Source organism: Hyla sarda, chromosome 6 (genome assembly GCF_029499605.1).
Source record: "Hyla sarda isolate aHylSar1 chromosome 6, aHylSar1.hap1, whole genome shotgun sequence".
NCBI lineage: Eukaryota > Metazoa > Chordata > Amphibia > Anura > Hylidae > Hyla > Hyla sarda.
The window spans coordinates 119,237,040-119,263,166 of record NC_079194.1 but is presented as its reverse complement, the minus strand read 5'-3'; the positions used below and the strand labels follow the sequence as shown (position 1 = coordinate 119,263,166).

Here is a 26,127-nt window from a genome sequence, read left to right as displayed (position 1 = left end):
AAATTTGGAAAATTGCGGTTTTCTTATCAATTTCCCCACACAAATAGTATATTTTTTGTTGTGCCATACATTTTATGGCAAAATGAGTGATGTCATTACAAAGGACAATTGGTCACTCAAAAAACAAGCCCCATACTAGTCTGTGGATGAAAATATAAAAGAGTTATGATTTTTAGAAGGCCCAAATTAGCTGAGTCCTTAAGGGGTTAAGCACACATGGTGCAATGCTAAACTGTAAATAGTTTGCCATTCTTAGATGCAGTATTCTTGTGTAAAACCTGTAAATCCTGCCTAGCAACAAACAGAGAATGATCAGCTCACCGGGTTCCGTTTGTGCAATCAGCTAACAGATTACCTGTGAATGTAGCTCCATATAAAGTACCAGGATTCCAGCTCTGACTATAGTGGTCAAATCTTCCTTTATTAACTCCATATTAAATTCATTACATTACACCTTGGATACAGTCAGGGGCAGACGGACCAGCCTGTCCCATCGGGCGAAGTCCGAGGGCCCGGCCGGGAAAAGGGCACACTGCCGCCGCTCCTGAGGGTCCATGACACTTTTCCCGGATCCCCAGCAGACAGCCTTGCCTTCGCCTGTATGTGCGGTACACGCACATATAGGAGAAGGCGTACCCTCTGTGTGGGTCGCATCTGCGACCTACATAGAGGAGATGTGACCTCCGAGCCCATGCAGCACAGGCGCCGATGACGTCACTCATCGGCGCCTGCACTGTGGAGGAAGAAAGACACGGGTCCCTGCTGCTGAGGAGAAGATCACTGTGTGGGACATCAGGTGAGCATAAATTTTTTTAATTTTCAACAAGGGACTCTGCTGCCTGCACCTTGGGGGGGGGCTCTAACTCTGCTGCCTACTCCTAGTGGGGGAGGGGGGACTCTAACTCTGCTTCCTGCACCTAGGGGGGGCTCTAACTCTGCTGCCTACTTCTACTGGGGGACTCTAACTCTGCTGCCTACACTTATTTGGGGGGGGACTCTAACTCTGCTGCCTACACCAACTGGGGGAAACTCTAACTCTGCTGCCTACACCTACTGGGGGAGGGGGGACTCTAACTCTGCTGCCTACACCTGATGGGGGGGACTCTAACTCTGCTGCCTATACCTACTGGGGGGACTCTAACCCTGCTGCCTACACCTACTGGGGGGGACTCTATTTCTGCTGCCTATACCTACTGGGGGGAGGGGGGACTCTAACTCTGCTGCCTACACCTGCTGGGGGGACTCTAACTCTGCTGCCTACACCTACTGGGGGGGGGGGACTCTAACTCTGCTGCCTCCCACCCACAAAAGTCTCATTACCGCCTGCAAGTTTTAGTTTTTTTGGGGGGGTCCCGCAGGATCCCAATCCCGATGCAAGGCTCTGGTTGGGACAAACCTGGTCAGATGATGTCCTGATCCTTTCTTAATGGGAAGTTATAATAGCGAAAACATAGGTCATAAAAATTGTTATTTTAATGGGAAGTTAACATCTACTACCTAAATATGCAGGTAAAACGTTGTTTTTCGTAGGTGTCTACTTGATTCTTCATCCATCCAGCTGGTCACTCCACTGTATCCGCCGTAACTAACTATATGCAGAATGGGGAACTGGTTTGACCAGTAAGTGAGGGGTTAATGTGCCCGTGAGTGACATAAATATTTACTTCTCAGTGGAGTCACTGGTAATCCGAGATAATAAGTAATGAGTAGGACAAGCACCCAACGCTGCTCACAAGTGTAACGTGAATTGTGTCTGCAGTGTCAGGTTTACGTTGTCCCTGGTGATTTCGCTCCTGCGCTTATGCTGCTCATTTCATATAGATGTCACTACTGCATTATAAGTGTTTTCTCAGCTTGTGCGCTATCAGACCTGAGTGGCACATTATAGTAATGGGGTAAGTGTATGAAGCACTGAAATCCAATCTCTTTAAACAGATTTGATGTCTGCCTGTAGCACAACATTTCCTACTAATGGTCTCCTTCATTTTGTAGCAATGTTATCCACCTGATCAGATTACAGTTGGTTTTAATTACCCAGCTAATAGAGTCCTTAACCACTGTCCTAGCTCATACACTATGTAGGCCGAGATGTAGGTCTAATGGACAGCAGGGATGTTTCTATTACACCCATCTGCCCGCAACATTGTATTCATTCGAAACGTAAACAGCAATGACATAGACTTTGATGTGGGTGTGTATAATCACTTTACACCCCACTGCAGTGTTTACCAACCAGGGTGCCTCCAGCTGTTGCAAAACTACAACTTCCAGCGTGCCCGGACAGCCGAAGGCTGTCCGGGCATGCTGGGAGTTGTAGTTTTGCAACAGCTGGAGGAACCCTGGTTGGGAAATACTGCCCTACTGTCTTTCAAGGGTAAAACATTTAATTCCATAATCATAGGTATTTCTTCCTATAAAGAGAATCTGACAGCTGGTTCACCCGCACTAAACCCAAAATGCTAGGTTATAGTGCTGGTAAAAAGCTGTAAAATGAAGGGACACTCACTCATTTTGGTGGCTTCTGTGCATAGTTGTGACTGATTATTGTTTTATTCATAATGCATGCTACTTGGAGGTGGGGAGCCAGCTCGCCAAGCTCCCCTGCCTCCTCAATATTCACTCCCTGGCCCACCCTCTTTTGCGATGTGTGAGCTTGGGAAAGCTCTGCTCTTGCTACATCCAAGCTTAGTGCCTGTGCACTGCTTTTGGAGCACTCAACCCCACCACCCCCCTTGAATTTTGATGAAGCAAGGGAGATTAGCGAGCCAGCTCTCCATCTCCAAGGGGTAAATGTGCCCATGAGTGACATAAATATTTACTTTTCAGTCATTGGTAATCCGAGATAATAAGTAATAAGCAGGACAAGTACCCTTACCAAGGCCCCTTTCCTCTGATTACTTAGCTTAGTGGGGTGGGCAGCTCTAGGAAGAGTCCTGGTTGTTCCAAATGTCTTTTATTTATAAATTATGGAGGCCTCTGTGCTCTCGGGGACTTGTTTTACCCTTTTTCAAATCTGTGTCTCTACACAATCCTGTCTCTGAACTCTACAGGCAGTTCTTTCAACCTCATGGCTTGGATTTTTCTCTGATATGGATTGTCTGCTATGACAGTTTATATAGACAGGGCTGTGTCTTTCCAAATCCTGTTTGAATTTACCACAAAGATGATCAAGAGAAATAGGATGCCCCCCAAGCCGAATTTCAGTTTCATAGTAATTGGTCTGAATATTTATGTCCATGTGAAATTGTTGTTTTTACTTTTTATTAAATATGAAAAAAATCAATTTTCACATTCTCATTATGAGGTACTGAGTGCAGAATGATGGGGGAAAGTTTTTTTATTTTAGCACAAGACATTGTACATTAGTTATTGACTCCCATTGGTAAAAAAAAAAAAAATATATATATATATAATAATTCTGTGCCTCTACATATGGGCAAAAAGAGGTATATCTACACACACCAGCCTGGAGTAGGCCTATGCCAGGTGAATGGAGCTGTACGAATACTTTGAGATATTCTGTGGGAGCCTTCATGGCATATACAACAAATAAAGTGCTCAAATAAGATATAAAGAGAGTCTCCCCATTGTCTGCAGATGTCACTCCGTACTTCAAGATTTGATGATGTAAACCAATATGTTCCAACATATTAAGAAACAGTAGTTGACACACGTGCCAGGCAAAATGGCTCTGGTGGATGTCACCAACTAATTGTGACTTCAAGACTCCTGGGCAACAGAATGGGTCTCAGAGCCGGGGGCAGAAATGTCCTGCTGGTCTGTGCTCAGGGACAAAGATGCTGTTTATATGTGCTTGAAACATAATGCCAAATTGTAAGGTTTAATGTAAGTTATTTTTATACCACACATGATATCTACCCTAATGTTGTTGCCTGACACAGGCCCAAACAGACACAGCCATATTTTAGTGTCATCTGCAATGCCCACTTACACTCTGGTGTAAAAGCACTAAAGGAATATGTTGGTGCTTTATATATTCAGAATTATTATTAGTATACTGATCACTTTATATCAGGTGATGTTGTGATGTCAGTAGGAAAGATACTATATGTCTGTCTCACTAGTTGACTTCTTTGCACGATACAAGACCATTTTCATTTTTAAAGGAGTACTCTGATTTAAAAATTTATACCCCCCAAATGTCCCCCATGGCTGCACCTCTCTGGCCATGTACTTTTTACTCCAATCGGTAAAGCCTTTCTCCCAGTGTGGTGCTCGGTATTTCATGGCACTTCCTGGTTATGGTGGTGTGGAGGATGACGTAAAAATCGTCATCCCCCATGCTGCTTTGCTGCAAGTTCCTGTCCCTCCGTGCCTCCCTTCTTCGCAAGCTCTCTCCTCCCTCCTGCTCTCTCCTCCCTAATAATGTCAATAGTAATGCCGCCCATGCCCCTAACCCCACCCCAATCATCTGTGTCTCCCTCCCCCTCCATTCCCTGGCTACAATATGAAGATAACTAACTTGCTACTAGAATATCTCTGGTAACTATCAGGGATATAATTGGACTACAGATGACCGATCCCGGAATGCGCAGTGCGCAGGCGCATCTGGCGCAGGAGCTTGCCCGCTATGTAAAACTTACTAAGTATTTTTGAGAATATCCCTGGTAGTTACAACAGCGTAACTATCAGAGATATCATTGGCCTAAAGAGATCACATGTCCGGTCCCGGGAAAGGATTAGTGCGCAGGCGCGTCCGGCGCGCGCTGATAGGCTAGGGGCATTGTGAGGTGTTTGCACAGCCCAGCGAATGACGGCTGTGCAAACAAAGATTGTATGAATATGTAAATGGTGGGAGTGATCGAGTCGTGGCTAGGGGGGCCGGCATAGAGCGGGGAGGATCCTGAACAAGGTGACGTTTCGTTACCAAGATGACTGCGGCCCGGGAACGAAATTCATAATTGTGACAGACAGCCTGTACTTCGGGGATGCGTGGAAGTAAGACAACGGAGGTAATTAAGGTTGTTATATAACTTATTGCTGGCTTTACAATGGGATAAGATAAGGAGTACTCCTTTAACTAGTGTTGGGCGCGAATATTTGCATTTCAAATTTTTATCACGAATATCGCAAATTCGCGAATTCATGACCATTACGAATATATTCGCTATATATTCGAAATTGCGAATATTCACTTTTTTTTCCACGTATGTGAATATTCCTATATACGCATATTCTTATATGTGAATATTTGCATATTCCTTCTTTTCACTTGTGGGCCAATGAAAATGATGCAAATACACTTGTCAGAGGTTCTCAACAACATCCCTAGCAACCAATAGTAAAGTTGCCCACCCCCTCACTGTTTTCTTCCTCGAATACGTGAATATTCACATATGCGAATATGCAAATATAACGAATACGCGAAATTCGCAAATATAGGACGAATATTCGTCTATATATTCACGAAATATTGCGAATTTGAATATGGGCAATGCCTCTCATCACTATTTTTAACATGAAACACTGTGAACCGTGGTTTTTTTTATTTTTATTTATTTTTTTTTTTTTGCATGTGCTTCGACAAATGTGGTGTTAATAAGAATGTATTACTAAGAAAACACTAAAATGTTATATAAAAAATAGGTACTAAAAATCATGGCATACAAATTAGGTACTATAAGTTGTGGCATAAAAATTGGTGCTTAAATAATATACAAATTAGGTACTGAAATGTGTGGTCTCCAAATTAAATACTGAAAATTGTACAAATTTTGAACAAAAAAAATGTAGCATTCATATTAGGTACAAAAAATTGTGGCTACAAATAAGGTACAAAAAAATCATAGTTGGAAATGAGGAACATAAACTGTGGTGAACAAATTAGATGCAGAAAATTGTGGCATATGAGTTAAAGCGTTACTGTCATTTAAATTAGCTTTTGAAATGTTGGACAGACATGTCAAAAGTTAAGATAGGTGGGGGTCTCAGTGTTAATGAATGCTTCAGCCAGCTACAACTTGTGTTTGCGACAGGTCTCAGGAGTGAGGTCAAGTGAGTGCAATTAAAACTTTTGACACAAATTGTGGCTGCAAATTTAAAAAGTTGTGGTGAACAGATTACGTGCTAAAAATAACAATATGCACTGAACATTGTGTACTGCAAGTTTATTACTTACAGGGGTACTCCGGTGGAAAACTTTTATTTTTTTATTTTTTTTATCAACTGGTGCCAGAAAGTTAAACAGATTTGTAAATTACTTCTATTAAAAAATCTTAATCCTTCTAGTACTTATTAGCTGCTGACTACAGAGGAAATTATTTTCTTTTTGGAACACAGAGCTCTCTGCTGACATTCCTTTCCTTTTTAGCAACTGTCCAGAGTAGGAGAAAATCCCCATAGCAAATATATGCTGCTCTGGACAGTTCCTAAAATGGACAGAGATGTCAGCAGAGAGCACTGTGCTTGTGACATCAGCAGAGAGCACTGTGTTACCAAAAGAAAATAATTTCCTCTGTAGTATTCAGCAGCTAATAAGTACTGGAAGGATTATTATTTTTTAATAGAAGTAATTTACAAATCTGTTTAACTTTCTGGCACCAGTTGATTTAAAAAAAAAAAAAGTTTTCCACCGGAGTACCCCTTTAACCCCCTAAGGACACAGGACGTAAATGTACGTCCTGGTGAGGTGGTACTTAACGCACCAGGACGTACATTTACGTCCTGTGCATAACCGCCGGCATCGGAGCGATGCCCGTGTCATGCGCGGCTGATCCCGGCTGCTGATCGCAGCCAGGGACCCGCCGGCAATGGCCGACGCCCGCGATCTTGCGGGCGTCCGCCATTAACCCCTCAGTTGCCAGGATCAATACAGACCCCGGCATCTGCGGCAGTGCGCGATTTGAATGAATGATCGGATCGCCCGCAGCGCTGCTGCGGGGATCCGATCATTCAGAACGCCGCACGGAGGTCCCCTCACCTGCCTCTGTCCGGCTCCCGGCGTCTCCTGCTCTGGTCTGAGATCGAGCAAACCAGAGCAGAAGATGACCGAAAACACTGATCTGTTCTATGTCCTATACATAGAACAGATCAGTATTAGCAATCATGGTATTGCTATGAATAGTCCCCTATGGGGACTATTCAAGTGTAAAAAAATGAAAAATCCCCTCCCCCAATAAAAAAGTAAAACGTCCGTTTTTTTCCTATTTTACCCCCAAAAAGCGTAAAAAAAATTTTTTATAGACATATTTGGTATCGCCGCGTGCGTAAATGTCAGAACTATTAAAATAAAATGTTAATGATCCCGTACAGTGAACGGCGTGAACGGAAAAAAAAAAGTACAAAATTGCTACTTTTTTAATACATTTTATTAAAAAAAATTATAAAAAATGTATTAAAAGTTTTTTATATGCAAATGTGGTATCAAAAAAAGTACAGATCAAGCCGCAAAAAATGAGCCCCCATACCGCCGCTTATACGGAAAAATAAAAAAGTTAGAGGTCATCAAAATAAAGGGATTATAAACGTACTAATTTGGTTAAAAAGTTTGTGATTTTTTTTAAGCGCAACAATAATAGAAAAGTATGTAATAATGGGTATCATTTTAATTGACCCTCAGAATAACGAACACACATCATTTTTACCATAAATTGTACGGTGTGAAAACGAAACCTTCCAAAATCAGCAAAATTGCGTTTTTCGTTTTAATTTCCCCCAAAAAATAGTGTTTTTTGGTTGCGCCATACATTTTATGATATAATGAGTTATGTCATTACAAAGGACAACTGGTCGTGCAAAAAACAAGCCCTCATACTAGTCTGTGGATGAAAATATAAAAGAGTTATGATTTTTAGAAGGCGAGGAGGAAAAAATGAAAACGTAAAAATTAAATTGTCTGAGTCCTTAAGGCCAAAATGGGCTGAGTCCTTAAAAACTCTATTCCACTAATTTCATGATTCAGAAAAAAGAATGATCCACAAATACATGGAACCAGCAGATCACTGATTCGGCACTAGAATGATAGTGATCAGTTATAGGGGGATCACTGGGAGCAGGGGTGTAGCTAAAATCTTGAAGGCCTTATTGCATAAGGTTGACCCCCCCATCCCACACACATACAGGATTACAACAAAACCACAATTTCACCTTGTATACATTTTAATATTTAAGTCCAGCCATCCACACCATGGGCCCCACCTCCTTAGCATATCCCCATCCATTCACACCATGTGTCCTTCTCCTAACGCACCAGTTGTATGTCCCTGCTATCCCCTGAATGTCACAAGTGCCGTCTTTTCAACTCTTCTCCATTTGAACATGGTGGTACTGCTCATTGTGACTGAGCACCATTCTAAGACTGTGAGGATAACAGCTGTGTAACTGCAGTAGTGAATGGATAATAGATCCGTTTTCTGATTGAGTGTGTGGTGCCGGCTGTAAACTCTTTGGTCTGATGGTCTCCTTCTCCTTACCCTTGCCCTATCCATCCACACTCTGTCCCCCGCTCCTTAGCATGCTCCCCACCATCATACCTGTTGAGTAGTGGCCAATGGCGGGTCTAAACCCAGTATGAGCATAGGAGAGAGAGTACCCTTGTGTTGAATTTACTACTAGCCTGCTAGCAGGAGTTAATTGTAGTTGAAATCTATGCCAGCTAGGAGCTACCATCGATTTCCACTGCTGTGGCACGTACAGCCTTAAATGCACTTGAATACATCAAGAGGCAAACGCCATCAAACACTGGCAGGTCTTTACTTAGGACCAGCAAATGAAGCAGCGGTCTTAGTAAATTCTGTAATAAATCCCCATTTCCACTACAAGTGACTCTGCCCTAACAGCTTTACTTTTTCTACTGTACAAAAAGATTTCTTGCCTGGAAACGAACAACAGGTAGGAAAACTACTGTTGGTTGATCTTAATATTAGTTTCTCTACTATTTATGAGTTACTTATGCAAATACCCTGTCATAATTATGTGAATAATAAAAAATAAAAAAGCCAAACTAAACTAAAATATGAGTAGAGTCCTGTGCATTTAGCCACATTATGAGTCGAGGCAGGACTGGCTGAGGCAGAGCATTGCTGTGGCTGGTGATTGGTGAGCGGGTCATCACTTACCTCTGTCCAGGAAGGTGGAGGCCGGAGTGTGCGTTAATAGCTGGGCCCTGTACAAGAAATCATGGGGAGTCCCAGCAGTCTAACCTACCATGATCAGACACTTATCCCCTATCCTATGCATAAAAATATTCTGTGCATAAAAATGTCAGCGATATCCAAAGAAACTAAGCAGGTGCAAAATACTCACAGATGGTAAAAGATCGAGGAAGGTGAAAAAGCAATTCTCATTCCTCATATCCAGGTAGTTAAAGGGGTACTCCGTCCCTAGACATCTTATCCCTATCCAAAGGATAGGGATGAGATGTCTGGTCGCTGGTCTCTGTGCAGTACCCGATATTCGTTTAGCTTGGAGTGGGCAGTGGGGGTCATGAAGTCCCTGTTATGCCCCTCCTGACGTCATGTCACACCCCCTCAATGCAAGTCTATGGGAGGGGGCGTGGCAGTGACATCTTGACACCCCCCTCCCCCCGCCTGCTCCAAGCATTTGGAAGAAAAAAGAAAATGTTCCAAAAGCTGGGGCAGCAGATTACCCCTTTAAATGAAGTTGGATGAAAAAAAAGACTTTGAGGGAGAGCTCTTAATAACCAATGGAAAGCTGAGGAATGCATCCTTTGAATTTGATACTCCTTTAAATCTCTGTCAACACTAGGATTCCTTTCCCAGGTACCTTGTTGAATAGATACGAACAAATCCTGACTGACCTCATTCACAGTGGATCCACTAGGTTTCTCTTGTGGTTCCAGAAATTGTAAACATTGCCCTGTTCTTGCTGTCAAAAATTAAGCAAAACCCCAACAAAATCTTAGTGGACCCCAATAATGGTTGTGTAAACAGATCTTAGCTTGTGTTAGGGGTAGGGGGGGGGAAGCTACTGTCAGATAACCCCAGAGTGACTTATCTCCTCAAGAACAGAAGGGTCGCAGACACTTCAAGTTCTAAATGCATGATCCTTCTCTTCCCCAACATATTTTGTCACTGGAGAGTTAGAAGACCCCCTTATACATCAGATGGTTGGCTAGTTCTTCCCAAACATATATCTGATGTGTATGGCCTGCTTCATTGTTTGATAGTGGATGAGTAGACTGTAAACACGGCTCCAATAGGTTTACATGTCTGATTGAAGTTAGATAAGAAATTGTTCAATCATTTTGTTGGTTACATGTAGTAAAAGGTACATTGTGATATATGTGATGAAAATATTAGAACACCGGAGAACAATTTTCTGATTTGCTGTGATAAAAAGTAATGCATCTTAAGGCATCAATGTGACCGGCGAATCTCAGATCATGTAACCAAGCCCTTGGTAACCTACCACCCATTGATGCCATATATCTAGAGTTAGATCTGTATACACAGACTTACAACATTCACAAACCCATCAACTGCTATAAAAAAAATTAAATTAGTGCGCTCCAAGCAGGAAATGCACATTACAGGAGATCATTTATGTCGCATAATTGTTTAAAAGGTGACCTGCTGACCAGTTCTCGGCTTGTTTAGTCTGTTGCGAGATTATGAATCAGGACTCAATCAATCAAAAGGTTTTGTTTGTCAGCTATCCATGCCTTTATTTTGTATGCGTCTCCACTATTAATTCTGTATTATAGCACAGCAGTTCTATCAGAGGACTAACTACCGTATTTTTCGCCGTATAAGACGCACTTTTTCTTCCCCAAAACTGGGGGGGGAAAGTCGGTGCATCTTATACGGCGAATACACCCCTATCGCGGCGGTCCCTGCGGCCATCAACGGCCGGGACCCGCGGTTAATACAGGACATCACCGATCGCGGTGATGCCCTGTATTAACCCTTCAGACGCGGCGATCAAAGCTGACCGCCACGTCGGAAGGGAAAGTGACACTAACCCGGCTGTTCAGTCGGGCTGTTCGGGACCGCCGCGATTTCACCGCGGCGGTCCCGAACAGCCCGACTGAATAGCCGGGTTAGTGCTTACAGGACACCGGGAGGGACCTTACCTGCCTCCTCGGTGTCATCTCCGTTCAGGGATCTCCTGTATGGCCGGCGCTCTCCTTCCTCGTCATCACGTCATCGCGTACGTGCGTCGGCGTGCGTAACGACGTGATGGCGGCGACGGAGAGCGAGGATACCCGGCCGGCAGCAGTGATGTTCCGGAGCGACAGGGACACGGCGACAGCGATGGAGCGACATCCAGGGCAGTGGTGACGGGTCCGGAGCGGCGGGGACACGTGAGTACTATCTCCTATGCAGTGGTCTTCAATCTGCGGACCTCCAGATGTTGCAAAACTACAACTCCCAGCATGCCCGGACAGCCAACGGCTGTCCGAGCATGCTGGGAGTTGTAGTTTTGCAACATCTGGAGGTCCGCAGGTTGAAGACCACTATTGGGTTCAGAATCTTTTTTTTTTTAAGATTTTGCACCTATAAATTGGGTGCGTCTTATACGCCGGTGCGTCCTATAGGGCGAAAAATACGGTAATCTCTTCCTAGGAAATCTTTCTTTAAACTTTGGGAGTTCTTCCTTCTGAATTCTAACCACAAATGACTCCTGTGCAACACGACTGGGTTCCTTGTTTTGTAGCTAGTAATGATGACAACAGTGTACTAGGCTTAGACCTCATTCACGTCTCTCCAAAAATTACTCACCATTGTTGCCAATCCACCAGCAATTTTAAGTTAAGTTAAAATCTTATGGCTGGGGGGTGTTATGGTGTGTGCAGCCTAGGACGATGTGGCAACACCACATGTGGTTTACTGTGAATATCCGTGGTTTCACAGTAAGTACAGGTAAGGCACATAATGGCCATAGGGGTGATTTATCATCTCTTCACCTGGCATATTTGTGAACAAGTCACCATTTTGTTTGTGCAAAAATTTTGCACAGCACCCTCTAAGTGGATGGAGTGTGGTGCAAATTGAGCATGATGCCATGAAAAGAGAACGTTCAGTCATGGATTGTAAGGGTATGTTCACGTTGAGGCAGAGGAATCTCTAGACTTTGTGAGGCCTTAGGCAAACTTGATCATGAGGCCCCCTACCCCTGTGAATTTAAGAGAATGGCGGTGCATAGTGTATGTATCGGCGCTCATACGAGAAGCATGCAGGAATTATTTCAAGGGTTAGGGTAATAGTAGACCCCTTTAGGTAGTAAAAACAGCAAAAGCCCCCTTAGTAAACAGCAGCAGTCTCCTTTAGATAGTAAAAACACCAGCAGCCCCCTTTAGGTAATGTAAACAGCAAAAGCCCCCTCCAGGTGGTTAAAAAAAAAAAAAAGCAAAGATACTCACCTGGTCCTGTAGTCCGCAGCATGGCCTCTTCTTCTCCCTTCTTCCTCTGGTTTGTTCTCCAGCGCATAATGATGTCACTCATGTGCCAGAACGCAGAGGAAGGACGGTCGGGCTTCTTGCAGCTGTCTGTATATCTCAGGCAGCGACAAGAGAGATTGACAGGGCGGGGAGCCAATGGCTCTTCGCTCTGTCAATCAGCATAGTGCCGCATTTAGCTATAGTAGTGTCTGTAAGATGCGCTTTTCATAAAATGCATCCAAGACCAGACAGCTCTGCATAGGGGGGCGAGTTAGGTGGCTGCGAGACCTTAGGCAGCAGCCTAACTCACCAAATGGGAGAGCCACCTCTGCATTGAGGAATTGGAGAGGAATTTACTTGAGTAATTCTGCTCGTTTATTTAGCTCCAATTTAACCTAAATGAAAGTTCCATTGACTTCAATGGACTTTCCGCTGCTCTGTTCATAATGAGAAATTTTTGCTAGAAAAATACAACACTGAATTCTATTTGAGTATTGAACATGTTCATCATTCAGGCAGAATCTGCGGCTAAACGCCTATTGAAGTCAATGGTATTTTTTTGAGTAACATACCGTAGTAACATAGTTCATAAGGTTGAAAAAAGACCTGAGTCCATCAAGTTCAACCTATATCCCTAATGAGTCCCTACTGAGTTGATCCAGAGGAAGGCAAAAAAAACATCATACTAGTCGTAAAACTTCCTTCCCGACTCCAAATATGGCAATCAGAATAAATCTCTGGATCAACACTTTGTCCTTATATATCTAATATACATAACCAGCAATGTTTTTACTCTCCAAAAATTTATCAAGACCCCTTTTAAATTCTTTTACAGTAACACACAGAATTTGCATGGAATTTGTGCAAAATTCAGTGTGAAAAATTCCATGCACATACAGCGCAAATTCGCTCCACATTCTGCGAAAAATTCCATACACATTCCGCGCAAATTCTGCTCCACGGAAGGGAGAAAATTACAAAAATCATGATTTTTCTCACCAAAATGATTCTTCTTCAATTCCACTCCAATTCCTCAGTGTGATCATACTCTTACACATATGTTACAATGAAGGGTTTCTATTGAAGAGCTGGCACATATACATGTATGCAGATATGTTTTTCTGGCATTTTTTTCCACCTATGGGAGCTCTATGGGAGGAAAAACACAACAAAATGTGGAAAAGGCACCAAAGCTAGAGCAGGCTGCATTTCTGGCTTTAGCTAAAAACCTGCAGTGACAGTTTTCCAAAAAACTGTCCAGTGGAAATCAAGCCTAAAGGGTGGAAAAAAAACATGAAGAAATGGCACCTCATACTTCATTATGGACACACAGCTAACATTTGGCAACAGAGTTTTGAGTCAAAAAAGGCCAAGCCGCAAATTGGCATTTTTTGTAATTTTTTTAACAAAATGGCATGTCTGTTTCTAGCCCAACTGAACCATGCAATAGGCTCCTTAAACCAGTATTTTCCAACCAGGGTGCCTTCAGCTGCTGCAAAACTACAACTCCTATCATGCCAAGATAGACAAAGGCTTTCCGGGCATACCGGAAGTTGTAGTTTTTCAACTTCTGAAGGCACCTTGGTTGGGAAACACTACCTTAAACATTTACTTGATCTGTGCTCGCATTGACATTGGTTCTCCCCATGTAATATTACTTTAAGACATAAATGTAAATGAATGTAGCCAATAACGTGATCTAATAGATGGTAGGGAGCAGTGATTATTCGTTGAGATAGCAAGGGCCCACTTGTCTTCATAGCAAATATAACATGTGGGCCTCAAGAGTAAGCCTGCTCTTGGTTCTTGGTTACACTTTTTCTTTGTCTGTATTTCTACAGTAAAAAAAAAAAAACTAATGTAAGCTGATCCTGGTCTGACAATAGATATAATTTCAATGATTCCTTATTTCCCGCATTGTATAGATATGTAGTTAAACATTCAATCTTAGGTTTTCATAATGTCATGCAAAACGTTGGAATGTCTTGTGGGGCAGTAGTTATTTCATGGGTGGTGAGTTCCCTATGGAAAACCAACAGGCACAGCCAAGAGTGGTCTTCCATGTCGGACTCCATTGCTGGGATGGTCATGGTTTATCAGGAACAATGAGCGATCAACCTGCTGCTCATAATGTATAGGCGTGTATGGTTCTTTAACATTTCATCAAGAAAATGGTCTATACCACCATCCAATGATTAACCTTTTTTGAACAATACTCAATATTGCAATATATGCAAATAATAGTGTAAATTACAAAGATCACACCATGAGGTTTGGTTTTTAGGGGGCAACCCATTGGACCTTTTTTTCAGAAATGTTCCTGTCCCGGTAAAACATTTCTTTCCCATCTGATTTATCATGGCATACAATTGTACACATTCGTATTGTCCCTTTCACTGGACAGTAGCCCCCTTTTCTTTTCTTTTTTTACAATGGCCAATTGCTACACAAAAAAAATGAAATAAATTAAATGAATGACTGCTGTGGACATTCTGTCAGAGTGCCATATCCTGTCGAGAGATTCTGTAGGGCGAGTCCATGGGAACGTGACTCCTTGAGCTCTCTGCGGGCTGAGTGGGGAGATGGAAAGGATTTTTTACACAAGGTAAAGTGTTGGAAGTGTAGACTATAAAAGGAAGGCATTTTAATGCCCAGCCAGAGCATACACACTGCACTTTCTGCCTCACACTGCAGTCTTTGTTCACCTTCCGATCGTTCTGTTTGTTGCACGACTTTTGCTGAGAAGTAAATGGGCTCTTGCTGTAGTCAGTTGGCTTTTCAAATTCCCCTTTAAATGGATGTGAATTTGAAACTTCTGTCTAGCCCCAAGAGGGATTCTATTGCACCATTTGCACATAAATTGTGATGGCAACTTAGCTTATGGAAGTTTAGGAAAGTTAACTCTTTTTTTACATTAGTAGATTTAACATCTTGAAGAGCTGCAGGTTCTTTCTTGTTCAGTTGGACGTGCACATTAATTCTGTACTTTTGTAAGTTGGGCTTATGATACATGACCATTGTTAAGAAATTGATGATATTTTTCAAAAAGTAGAGTCTGAACAAGTTCTCTCAAACAAAAGTGATAACATGATGTACATAAATCATTTGTTTGCTCTTGCCATTGACTGTACCCTGTTCTTTGCTTCTTATGACTTCTGTACTTTTTTGCATCCACTTTGCGATCGCCAAAAATATCAGTTCAGAAAGTTGTAAAATGATGTTAGGGTAACCTACCAGTACAAAGATTGGCAACATTTTTCTAAAACGTCTGACGCTGGGTTCACATCACGTTTTTCTCTATACGGGACCGCATGGGGGAGCTAAAAACTTGCGCTCCTGTATCCCTGCCGTATGCGGTCCTGTATGTAATTCATTTCAATGAGCCGTCCGGAGCGAACCGGTCGGCTCATTTTTCCCCGTTGCGGTTTTCTACCGGGCCTAAAACCGTGGTTGACTACGGTTTTAGGTCCTGTAGAAAACCGCATACGGGGAAAAATGAGCTGACCGGTTCACTCCGGCCGGCTCATGAAATTAATTACATACAGGACCTCATATGGCAGGGATACGGGAGCGCAAGTTTTGAGCTCCCCCAGCTGTATGCAGTCCGTATAGGGAAAAACGTGATGTGAACCCAGCGTTAGACTAAGAGCATGCAGTGTATTTTTATTGGAACATTTTACATAAAAATATGGGACACATCACTTATCTAGCCATATTTCAAATGTGTGCAGATGGCGTGGCTTCCCGTTATATACAATGGGATGCATATTGGGCACATTTTACATCCATATTTTGTCCTGGTATCTTATATGGACTTCATTGGAACAAATCTAACGGGAATGTCTTTCCTTTATACTTTTGCTTGTTTTTGGATTTGTAACGCGATACTTCAGTGAGTTGAACCATGTCAGAACAGGCTTGAGTTGTTTTTGCAGAGTGGATGATGAGTTTAGAATGGGTGGAGAACAGGTAAGGAGCCTGATAACGCGAAAAATAGGCACTATTCTCTAATAAGATATATTATAATGTTTCTTATATTTTGTTGTATTATTGATTTAAGCAAAGTTTGCTGAAACTATAGTGACCATCGTGTAACTGTAATGTATTCTATTTTCCTATATCATTGTAATTGCTTCTGGGATGCTAAACTTGTATGTTACATTGTTGTAATGTTTTTGTATTTTTTGCTTTTGTTTATTTGACAAGCTCTAAATAAAGGCTTTTACAAAATGGCAACAAAAACACCATGAAAAATGCAGCAAAATGCTGTGCATATGAATCTATATATTTTAAGGTGAATGAGGCTTCAGATGTGTTGACAAGTGAACCATTTTGTAAATCTAGATCCAGATTCATTTCATTTGAGTAAAAGTGTTTATACACCTACATACTTATGCAGATACCTCTGTTTGTGGCTGATCTCCTTTGGAAACAGAAAAGGATTGGGTTTTTTGATATCCATCATGCCCAATCTTTCTAAAAAATATGAGAATACTGGCCAGGTCCTGACTAAATCAATAGGTCCGGCATTGTTCCTCTAATGTATATGACCATCTAAAGATTAGGCCACCTGGTACACACACAATTTTTTTCAATGATTTTTTCTTCTAAAAAATGGCATTCATTTTAGATTTTTTTCATACAATTTTTAACAAGCATATTTGGGGTGTTTTATTATTTTTTTATAATATGTAACATGCAATTGTATATTGTTTTTCAAGTTCAATAGAGAAGCCTACGGAAAAAAAATACCAGAAAAAAACTCAATACTCATACTCAATACTCATACTCAAAGCAAAATGTCATTGACCCAAAAAAGCCGCTAAATGCCAATAGCAATCTGTAAAATCTGTTTGCTCCTAAGAGCTGCAGACATCCTTGTAGAAATTTTACAGTTTAAGGCTAAGTTTTTGGAATACTATCATTGCAGTTTTTGAGACAAAGCCAGAAGTGTACTCAAAAGGAATAGGAGATATAAAGGAAGAACTTATACTTCTCCTCCCTTATGGATCCAATTCTTACTTTGGCTCAAAAACTGTAGTGGCAGTATTCCAAAAACTGCCAGAAAAAAAAACAAGTGAAAACTTAGCCTCAAAGCAATGTGTACCTTTTTTTTAGAGCTGATGGTTGCCAAACTTATATAATCACCTTTTTTATTCTCGTATAAGTGTCAATGAGGTGGAGCTGAGCTGCTTGAGTGCCACAGCCTGGCACAGCTCCATGCTCACCCTCATCACCCAGCCCCTCCTTGACTCATGCACAGGGCTCCAGAGACTTTTTGAGGCCTTAGGAAAAACTCGAACACGAGGCCCTCACTGACGAGATGTTGCAACGTAGTGAGAGTTGGCAGCACCTGGGACAAGGCAAATTATTGAGTGCCCACCCCAAATGTAAGTGAATGACGATACAGTGGCATACAGTGTATATACTGCCACTTACCAGGGACGCACACAGGATTTTCTCAAGGGTTAGGACATAGAAACCCCCGTGTACTCCCATATAGAGTAATTTTTCTCTGTTGTGAACCCTTTTATAGAGCCCTCTTCATCTGTTGTATCCCCTTATTTAGTACCCTCTTCCCCTCCTGTCTCTCTTAAATACCTGGCTTCCTCTTCCCCTTCATGACTTCTCCTACTGCCCACCCCCACCCCAATGGATTCCCACAGCTTCTCCCATCCTTCTTCTTTCTCCTCCCTCCCCCCAATTAGATCCCTTTACTCCCCTCCCCCACTTCTCCTATCCCTCTTCTCTCCCCCCCCCCCCTTCCCCACTAGATCCTTTTACTTTCCCCACGGCTACTCCTATCCCTCTTCTCCTCCCCCACCATTAGATCCCTTTACTTTCCCCACAGCTTCTCCTAAACCTCTTCTGCCACCCTATCAGATCCCTTTACTTTACCCACAGCTTCTCCTATCCCTCTCCGCCCCCCCCCCCCCCATTAGATCCCTTTACTTCCCCACAGCTTCTCTCACGGGACGTAGCTAGAAACCACAGGGCCCTGATGTGAAAAATTGCCCTTAGCCCCCCTACCACCTGACAACCCACTTCCCCAATCCTGAACGACCCCTTACTCAGCCGCACAAAGATATCGGTGACTACAGCACTGATGGGACACAGTCAGGGGGACTACACAACAATATAAGTGACTAACAGGCAGGGCCAGACAGACAAAACAGGCATTAAAGAATAAGCAGCCAATTTTTCTGGTGGGGTCCAACTGCTGGGACCCCAACCAATCACCCAATCACCTTGGTTCCAGTTGCTTTCCAGTTGTTGTAAAGCTATAACTCCCCTCATGTCTGGTGAGCCTCAGGAATTATATGAGTTGTAGTTTTGCCACAGATTAGGGTACAGTGTCACCCATCATCACTGCGGAACTGACTACAGCTCTGATGGGACAGTCAGAAGAATACACAATGATATCATTGATCTGAGAGATGGCTTCTCTGTTGTCTTTTCTTTTCTTCTCCATCTGATTCAGACACCAGGACTTCTTCCAGCTCCATCTTCTCTGCAGAGTCTGACAACCGGACATCATAGGTTCTCACTGTTAAGGCGTGCGCTCCGGTCCCCGTCCCCGGACCAGAGCGCCCGCCCCCTCGGTCCTTTGCCCCGGGATCCCGGCGTCTCCCGGTCAGTCACACTGACCGGGAGCCCGGGTTCCCTTGTGTCTGGGACGCGGCTGCGGTGACGGCTGGCCCCCGTTCACGCGCCGCGTCCCAGCTCCACTCACCTGGCTCCCCGCTACCTTGCGCCGTCCTTCTCTGCCTCTCGGCGCATGCGGCCCCGCTCTCTAGGGCGCGCGCGTGCCGCCTTCAGTAAATTTAAAGGGCCAGCGCACCGGTAATTGGTGCGCTGGTTCCTCACTTCCCCTGCCTTCCCTAATAAAAGTCTCCTGCCCCTTCCTGCCCTTGCCGGATCTTTGTGCCCTAGTGCCTCTGAGAAAGTGTTCCTATAGTGTGTATTGCCTTGCCTGTTTGCCGAACCCGTTGCTACTGCCTACTCGCCTGTGAACCCTTGCCGCCTGCCCTGACCTCTGCTACGTCCGACTACGCTCCTGCCTGCTCCCTGTGTAAAACGCCATATCAGCTGCCTGAGAGGTTGAGTTGCTACTGGAGGATACGACCTGGTGGTTACCGCCGCAGCAAGACCATCCCGCCTTGCGGCAGGCTCTGGTGAAAACCAGTAACCACTTAGAACCGGTCCTCTGGTACAACCCGCGTTATCGCCTCTCAGGTCCAGAGGATCCACTACCAGCCCTGCCAGTACGTGACAGTAAGATCCGGCCATGGATCCCGCTGATGTTCCTTTGCCAAGCCTAGCGGACCTCACCTCCATTGTGGCCCAGCAAGGTCAGCAGCTGACCCAGCTAACCGCCATGATGCAGCAGCTCCTGCCGTCTCAACAACAACCAGCTCCTCCTTCTGCACCTGCTGTATCTCCACCGCCTGCAGCTATCCCCCGAGTCCCTCTATCCCTGCCGGACAAGTATGACGGAGATTCCAAGCGGTGCCGAGGGTTCCTCTCACAGTGCTCTCTCCACCTCGAGCTACTGTCTGACCAGTTTCCTTCCGAGCGAGCCAAGGTAGCCTTTATCCTCAGTCTGCTCTCCGGGAAGGCCCTGGCCTGGGCTACGCCGCTGTGGGACCGCGCTGATCCAGTCACCACCTCCGTCCAGAGCTTCTGCCAAGAGTTCCGGAATGTTTTCGAAGAACCAGCCCGGGTTACCTCCGCAGAGACTGCCTTACTAAACCTGTCCCAGGGAAACTCTACCGTGGGCGACTATGCCATTCAGTTTCGCACCTTAGCTTCAGAACTGAACTGGAACAATGATGCCCTCTGTGCCACGTTCAAAAAGGGACTTAATAGTGAAGTAAAGGACGTTCTGGCTGCACGTGAACTACCTTGCACCCTTAGTGACCTCATCTTACTGGCCACTAGAATAGACAAGCATTTTGCCGAGAGACGGGAGGAACTTCTTCTAGAAAAAGGAAAAGCTCAACCTAGACGCTACCCTCGTCTGGCTCCCGTTTTCCACCTCAACCCCTTTCCGGGCCTCCCGCTGTGGAAGCCATGCAGGTGGATCGGTCACGCCTGACCCCACAGGAACGAAACCGTCGCAGAGACAAGAACCTATGTCTGTACTGCGCCAGTACTGAGCACTTCCTACAAGACTGTCCTCTTCGTCCACCGCGTTCGGGAAAGGCTCGCACCTAGTAAACGTGGGAGAGGTGTTGCTAGGTGTGGATTCCTCCTCTCCACGACTCATCATATCCGTGCAGTTGTTCATCTCTTCCAAGTCCTCTTTCTCTGATTCCGCCTTCTTGGATTCCGGTTCAGCTGGCAATTTCATTCATGCTTCCCTGGTTGACAAGTACCATATTCCTGTAACCCGTCTTCCTAAGCCGTTCCTCATTTCTACAGTTAACGGTGAGAGACTCTCTACAACGGTGCAGTTCCGTACCCAGCCTCTGCAGATGGACATTCGTCCACCCATTCTGCTCCTCCGAACTCCTCCTGGGTCTGCCATGGCTGCAACGACATTGTCCTGTCCTGAATTGGACCTCCGGTGAAATCCTGCGTTGGGGCTCCTCTTGTTCTGGCCGTTGTCTCAAGCCTTCCCCTGTCAAACATGTCCCGCAAGTCGCTCCGCCTCCTGGTCTGCCCAAGCCGTACCATTCTTTTGCGGATGTCTTTTGCAAGAGGCAAGCTGAGGTTCTTCCTCCTCACAGACCTTATGACTGTCCTATTGACCTGGTGCCCGGTTCGACCCCACCTCGGGGCAGGATCTATCCTCTCTCTCCTCCTGAGACTCTTGCCATGTCTGACTATATTCGTGAGAATCTAGATAGGATTTATTAGAAAGTCTTCCTTCCCTGCTGGAGCCGGGTTTTTCTTTGTGACTAAGAAGGACGGTTCTCTCCGTCCCTGCATTGACTACAGAGGCCTTAATAAGATCACCGTGAAGAACCGTTATCCTCTGCCCCTGATCTCGGAACTGTTTGATCGCCTCCGAGGGGAAAAGATTTTCACCAAATTGGACCTACGGGGGGCCTATAATTTGATCCGCATCCGAGAGGGGGACAAGTGGAAGACCGCCTTCAACACAAGGGACGGGCACTTTGAGTACCTGGTGATACCCTTCGGCCTTTGTAATGCACCTGCCGTCTTCCAAGCATTTGTCAACGACATCTTCAGAGACCTACTCTATACCTGCATGGTCGTATACTTGGATGACATCCTAATCTTCTCCCCCAATTTGATTCAACATCGGGTCCATGTGCGTCAAGTTCTCACCCGCCTTAGGAGCAATCGCCTATACGCCAAAATTGAGAAATGCCTTTTTGAACGGTCCTCCCTACCTTTCCTGGGATACATTATCTCAGCCCAAGGACTTCAAATGGATCCAGACAAGCTCTCTGCGGTACTGGATTGGCCACGCCCCTCTGGACTCTGATCCATACAAAGATTTCCGGGCTTTGCTAATTACTACAGATAGTTTATTCCGCAGTATTCCACTCTCGTGGCTCCTATCGTGGCTTTAACTAAGAAAGGAGCCAACCCCAAATCCTGGCCTTCTCAAGCCGAAGAAGCCTTCCAGTCACTGAAAGCTGCCTTTGCCTCTGCACCGGTTCTCTCTAGGCCAGATTCCACCAAGCCTTTCTCTCTCGAAGTGGATGCCTCCTCGGTGGGCGCTGGAGCTGTTCTTACCCAGAAGTCTCCCGGGGGCAAAACAGTAACTTGTGGCTTCTTTTCTAAAACATTCTCCCCCGCAGAGAGAAACTATTCTATTGGAGACAGAGAACTGCTGGCCATTAAATTGGCACTGGAGGAATGGAGGCATTTACTCGAGGGCGCCCCACACCCTGTGAACATCTTCACTGATCACAAGAACTTGGCTTATCTCCAGTCCGCCCAGCGACTAAATCCCCGCCAAGCTCGATGGTCCTTGTTCTTCGCCCGCTTTAATTTCGAAATCCATTTCCGTCCTGCATGCAAGAACATTAGAGCAGATGCTCTGTCTCGCTCTTCTGATGTAGTGGGCGATGAACTAACTCCTCAACATATTATCCCACCTGAACGGCTGATTGCCGTAGCTCCCTTGGACCTGAGTCTTCTTCCTCCCTGCAAATCTTATGTACCTCCACGTCAGCGGTTGCAGGTGCTCAAGTGAGGCCACTCTTCACTTTTTGCTGGGCATCCAGGGATGCAAAAATCCCTTCAGCTGATCTCCCAAAGATACTGGTGGCCATCTCTGAAGAAGGATGTCTCGGACTTTGTCCACGCCTGTGTGATTTGCGCCCGGGATAAATCGCCCCGCCAGAAACCAGCAGGCCTTCTCTTGCCTCTGCCCGTTCCCACAAGGCCCTGGTCTCACATTGCCATGGACTTTGTTACTGACCTTCCCTCCTCCCATGGCATGACTGTGATCTGGGTTGTGGTTGATCGCTTCTCCAAAATGGCTCACTTCGTACCTCTCTCCAGTCTACCTTCTGCACCCATGTTAGCCAAACTATTCTTCCAACACATCTTCCGTCTCCATGGCCTCCCCGAACATATCGTCTCGGATTGTGGGGTACAATTTGTCTCCAAGTTCTGGAGGGCCCTTTGTGGGCAATTCGGGATCAAATTGGACTTCTCTTCTTCCTACCACCCTCAGTCCAATGGCCAAGTAGAACGGGTGAATCGAATTTTGGGCAACTATCTGCGCCACTTTGTATCCTCCCGTCATGACAATTGGGTGGATCTCCTTCCCTGGGCGGAATTTTCTTACAATTACAAACAATCATCTGCTACTAACAAATCTCCTTTTTTTGTAGTTTTTGGCCAACATCCTCTTCCACCTCTGCCGCAGTCTTCCTCTCCTTCTTCTGTACCTGCTGTTGACAATCAAGTGCAGGGCTTCTCCACCATCTGGCATGATACCCAAACGGCTCTCCTCAGGGCATCTGCTCGTATGAAGGTCCAAGCCGACAAGAGACGCAGAGCCCCTCCGGAATTCCGCCCAGGTGACAAGGTTTGTCTCTCCTCGAAATATATCTGATTCAAGGTTCCTAGCTACAAGTTGGGTCCTAGCTACTTGGGACCATACAAAATCAAGAGTCGGATTAATCAGGTCTCGTACCAGCTCCATCTTCCTCCCTCCCTCCGAATCCATAACTCTTTCCATGTCTCCCTTCTTAAACCTGCTGTCTTCAACCGTTTCTCTCCCAAGCTTTTTTCTCCCACCCCTGTTTCCGGTACCTCCGATATTTTTTCTGTTAAGGAGATCTTGGCGACCAAGATCTCTCGGGGGAAAAGATTTTTTCTGGTGGATTGGGAGGGTTGCGGCCCTGAGGAGAGGTCTTGGGAGCCTGATGAGAATATCTTGGACTGCAGTCTCAATCTCTCTTTTCTGGGCACCAAGAAGAGGGGGAGACCTAAGGGGGGGGGTACTGTTAAGGCGTGCGCTTCGGTCCCCGTCCCGGAGCACCCGACCCCTCGATCCTTTGCCTTTGGTGTGACTGACCGGGAGCCCGGGTTCCATTGTGTCTGGGACGCGGCTGCGGTGACGGCTGGCCCCCGTTCACGCGCCGCGTCCCAGCTCCACTCACCTGGCTCCCCGCTCCTTGCGCCGTCCTTCTCTGCCTCTCGGTGCGCGCCGCCTTCAGTAAATTCAGTAAACCGGTAATTGGTGCGCTGGTTCCTCACTTCCCCTGCCTTCCCTAATAAAAGTCTCCTGCCCCTTCCTGTCCTTGCCGGATCTTTGTGCCCTAGTGCCTCTGAGAAAGCGTTCCTATAGTGTGTATTGCCTTGCCTGTTTGCCGAACCCGTTGCTACCGCCTACTCGCCTGTGAACCCTTGCCGCCTGCCCTGACCTCTGCTACGTCCGACTACGCTCCTGCCTGCTCCCTGTGTACCACGCCATATCAGCTGCCTGAGAGGTTGAGTTGCTACTGCAGGATACGACCCGGTGGTTACCGCCGCAGCAAGACTATCCCGCCTTGCGGCGAGTTCTGGTGAAAACCAGTAACCACTTAGAACCGGTCCACTGGTACAACCCACGTCATCGCCACTCAGGTGCAGAGGATCCCCTACCAGCCCTGCCGGTACGTGACACTTACTTTGTCAGTAGATCCTCATCCTCTGTATAAAGACAATAATCATTATTATTATGCTAAATAATGTACCCCCTGAATATAATACTGGCAACCACTGTATCCCCTGAATATAAAACTACCATCCACTGTAGCTCCTGCATATAATACTGCCACCCACTGTACCCCCTGAATATAAAACAACCACCTACTGTTCCACCTGAATATAATCATACATACATCCTTCTAGCTTACACACACCTCCACACATCATACATACATACATACATCTTGCTTACACACATCTATCACTCATGCACGCACATCATTTATACACATAATTTATACATCATACATAGAGTATATACACACACATCATTCATACATACGCCGCCTCCAGACCCCCCCCCCTACACATGTGTGGTGGCCCAGTACGTGATGGTGTTTCCCTGTACCCTTCTCCTGCCCTGTCAGGCAGAGTCCCTTTATGTCCCCAGGGCCCCCTGCAGTGTTATCCCCTATGTACATACCTTTTATGTTAAAAATGTAATGTTTCTTTAATGACTGTGACCATTTGCTTGTTACCCAGGAGGCACTAGTGACCAGGTGACCCCTCAAGTGACCTATGGGCTCTTTGCTAGACACCCCTATAAAAACCAGGGGAGAGCTTCAATCTCTCCCTTCCAGCATTCTTGCTCCTGCTGAGGTCCAGTGCAGTCGTCTCAGTGTGTGTGTCCAGAGCATTGGAGGCCTCAAGCCTAAAGTCTGCAGCCACAAAGTCAGCCCAAGTAAGCTCAAAGTCATCTTCATGTCAATTGTCAAGTCAGTCAAGTCAAGTCTTCAATATAGTCATGGTGGCCTGCACTAAAGTGTCTCTACATACTGCAAGTCCCAGCAAGCCTGTGAGGTCCCCTGTGTCACTGGTCACCTCCTTGGGATATTGGCTGTACTATATAGGCTGTATCACCTGTCTACCTTCAGTAAAGCTACTGTTGTCCGTAAGTTGGCATCAGTGTCTTCAATGCCCCCGTGCCTAGCCCAGGACCAGCGGTATTACCTTTGGGTGTTTAAGGCTAAACCACGCCCTGGTGTCACAACAAGAAGGGGTTCATAAAATCTGCCCCCAGGGTTACAACATCTGCCCTACATTGCACTCCTGCATGCCACAACTGTGCGGGGGAAACCCCATTGGATTTCCAAAGTTTTGGTATAGCGGGGGTGCAATGTAGAGCAGATGTTGTAACCCTGAGGGCAGATGTTATTAACCCCTTCTTGTCGTGATGCCAGGGCGTGGTTTAGCCCTAACCACCCAAAGGTAATACCGCTGGTCCTGAGCTAGGCACGGTGGCAATGAAGACACCGACGCCAAGTTACGGACAACTGTAGCTTTACTTAAGGTAGACAGGGGATACAGCCTATGTAGTACAGCCAATATCCCAAGGAGGTAACCAGTGACACAGGGGGACCTCGCAGGCTTGTTGGGACTTGCAGTATGTAGAGACACTTTAGTGCAGGCCACGGTGACTATATAGAAGACTTGACTTGTCTGACTTGACAATAGACATGAAGATGACTTTGAGTTTACTTGAGTTGACTTTGTGGCTGCAGACTTTAGGCTTAAGGCCTCCAATGCTCTGGACACACTGAGATGACTGCACTGGACCTCAGCAGGAGCAAAAATGCCAGAAG

General features: G+C 45.4%; 1 long non-coding RNA gene across 1 annotated transcript in view; it reads right to left on the bottom strand.

Annotated features, from left to right (window-relative positions):
• Positions 1 to 17,029: 17,029 nt before the first annotated feature.
• LOC130277607 (uncharacterized) overlaps positions 17,030 to 26,127 on the bottom strand; it is a 56,892-nt gene continuing 47,794 nt past the window's right edge. Inside the window, exon 4 of the long non-coding RNA XR_008845489.1 lies at positions 17,030 to 17,096. This is a non-coding gene — a long non-coding RNA (uncharacterized LOC130277607). The remainder of the gene's footprint in view (positions 17,097 to 26,127) is intronic.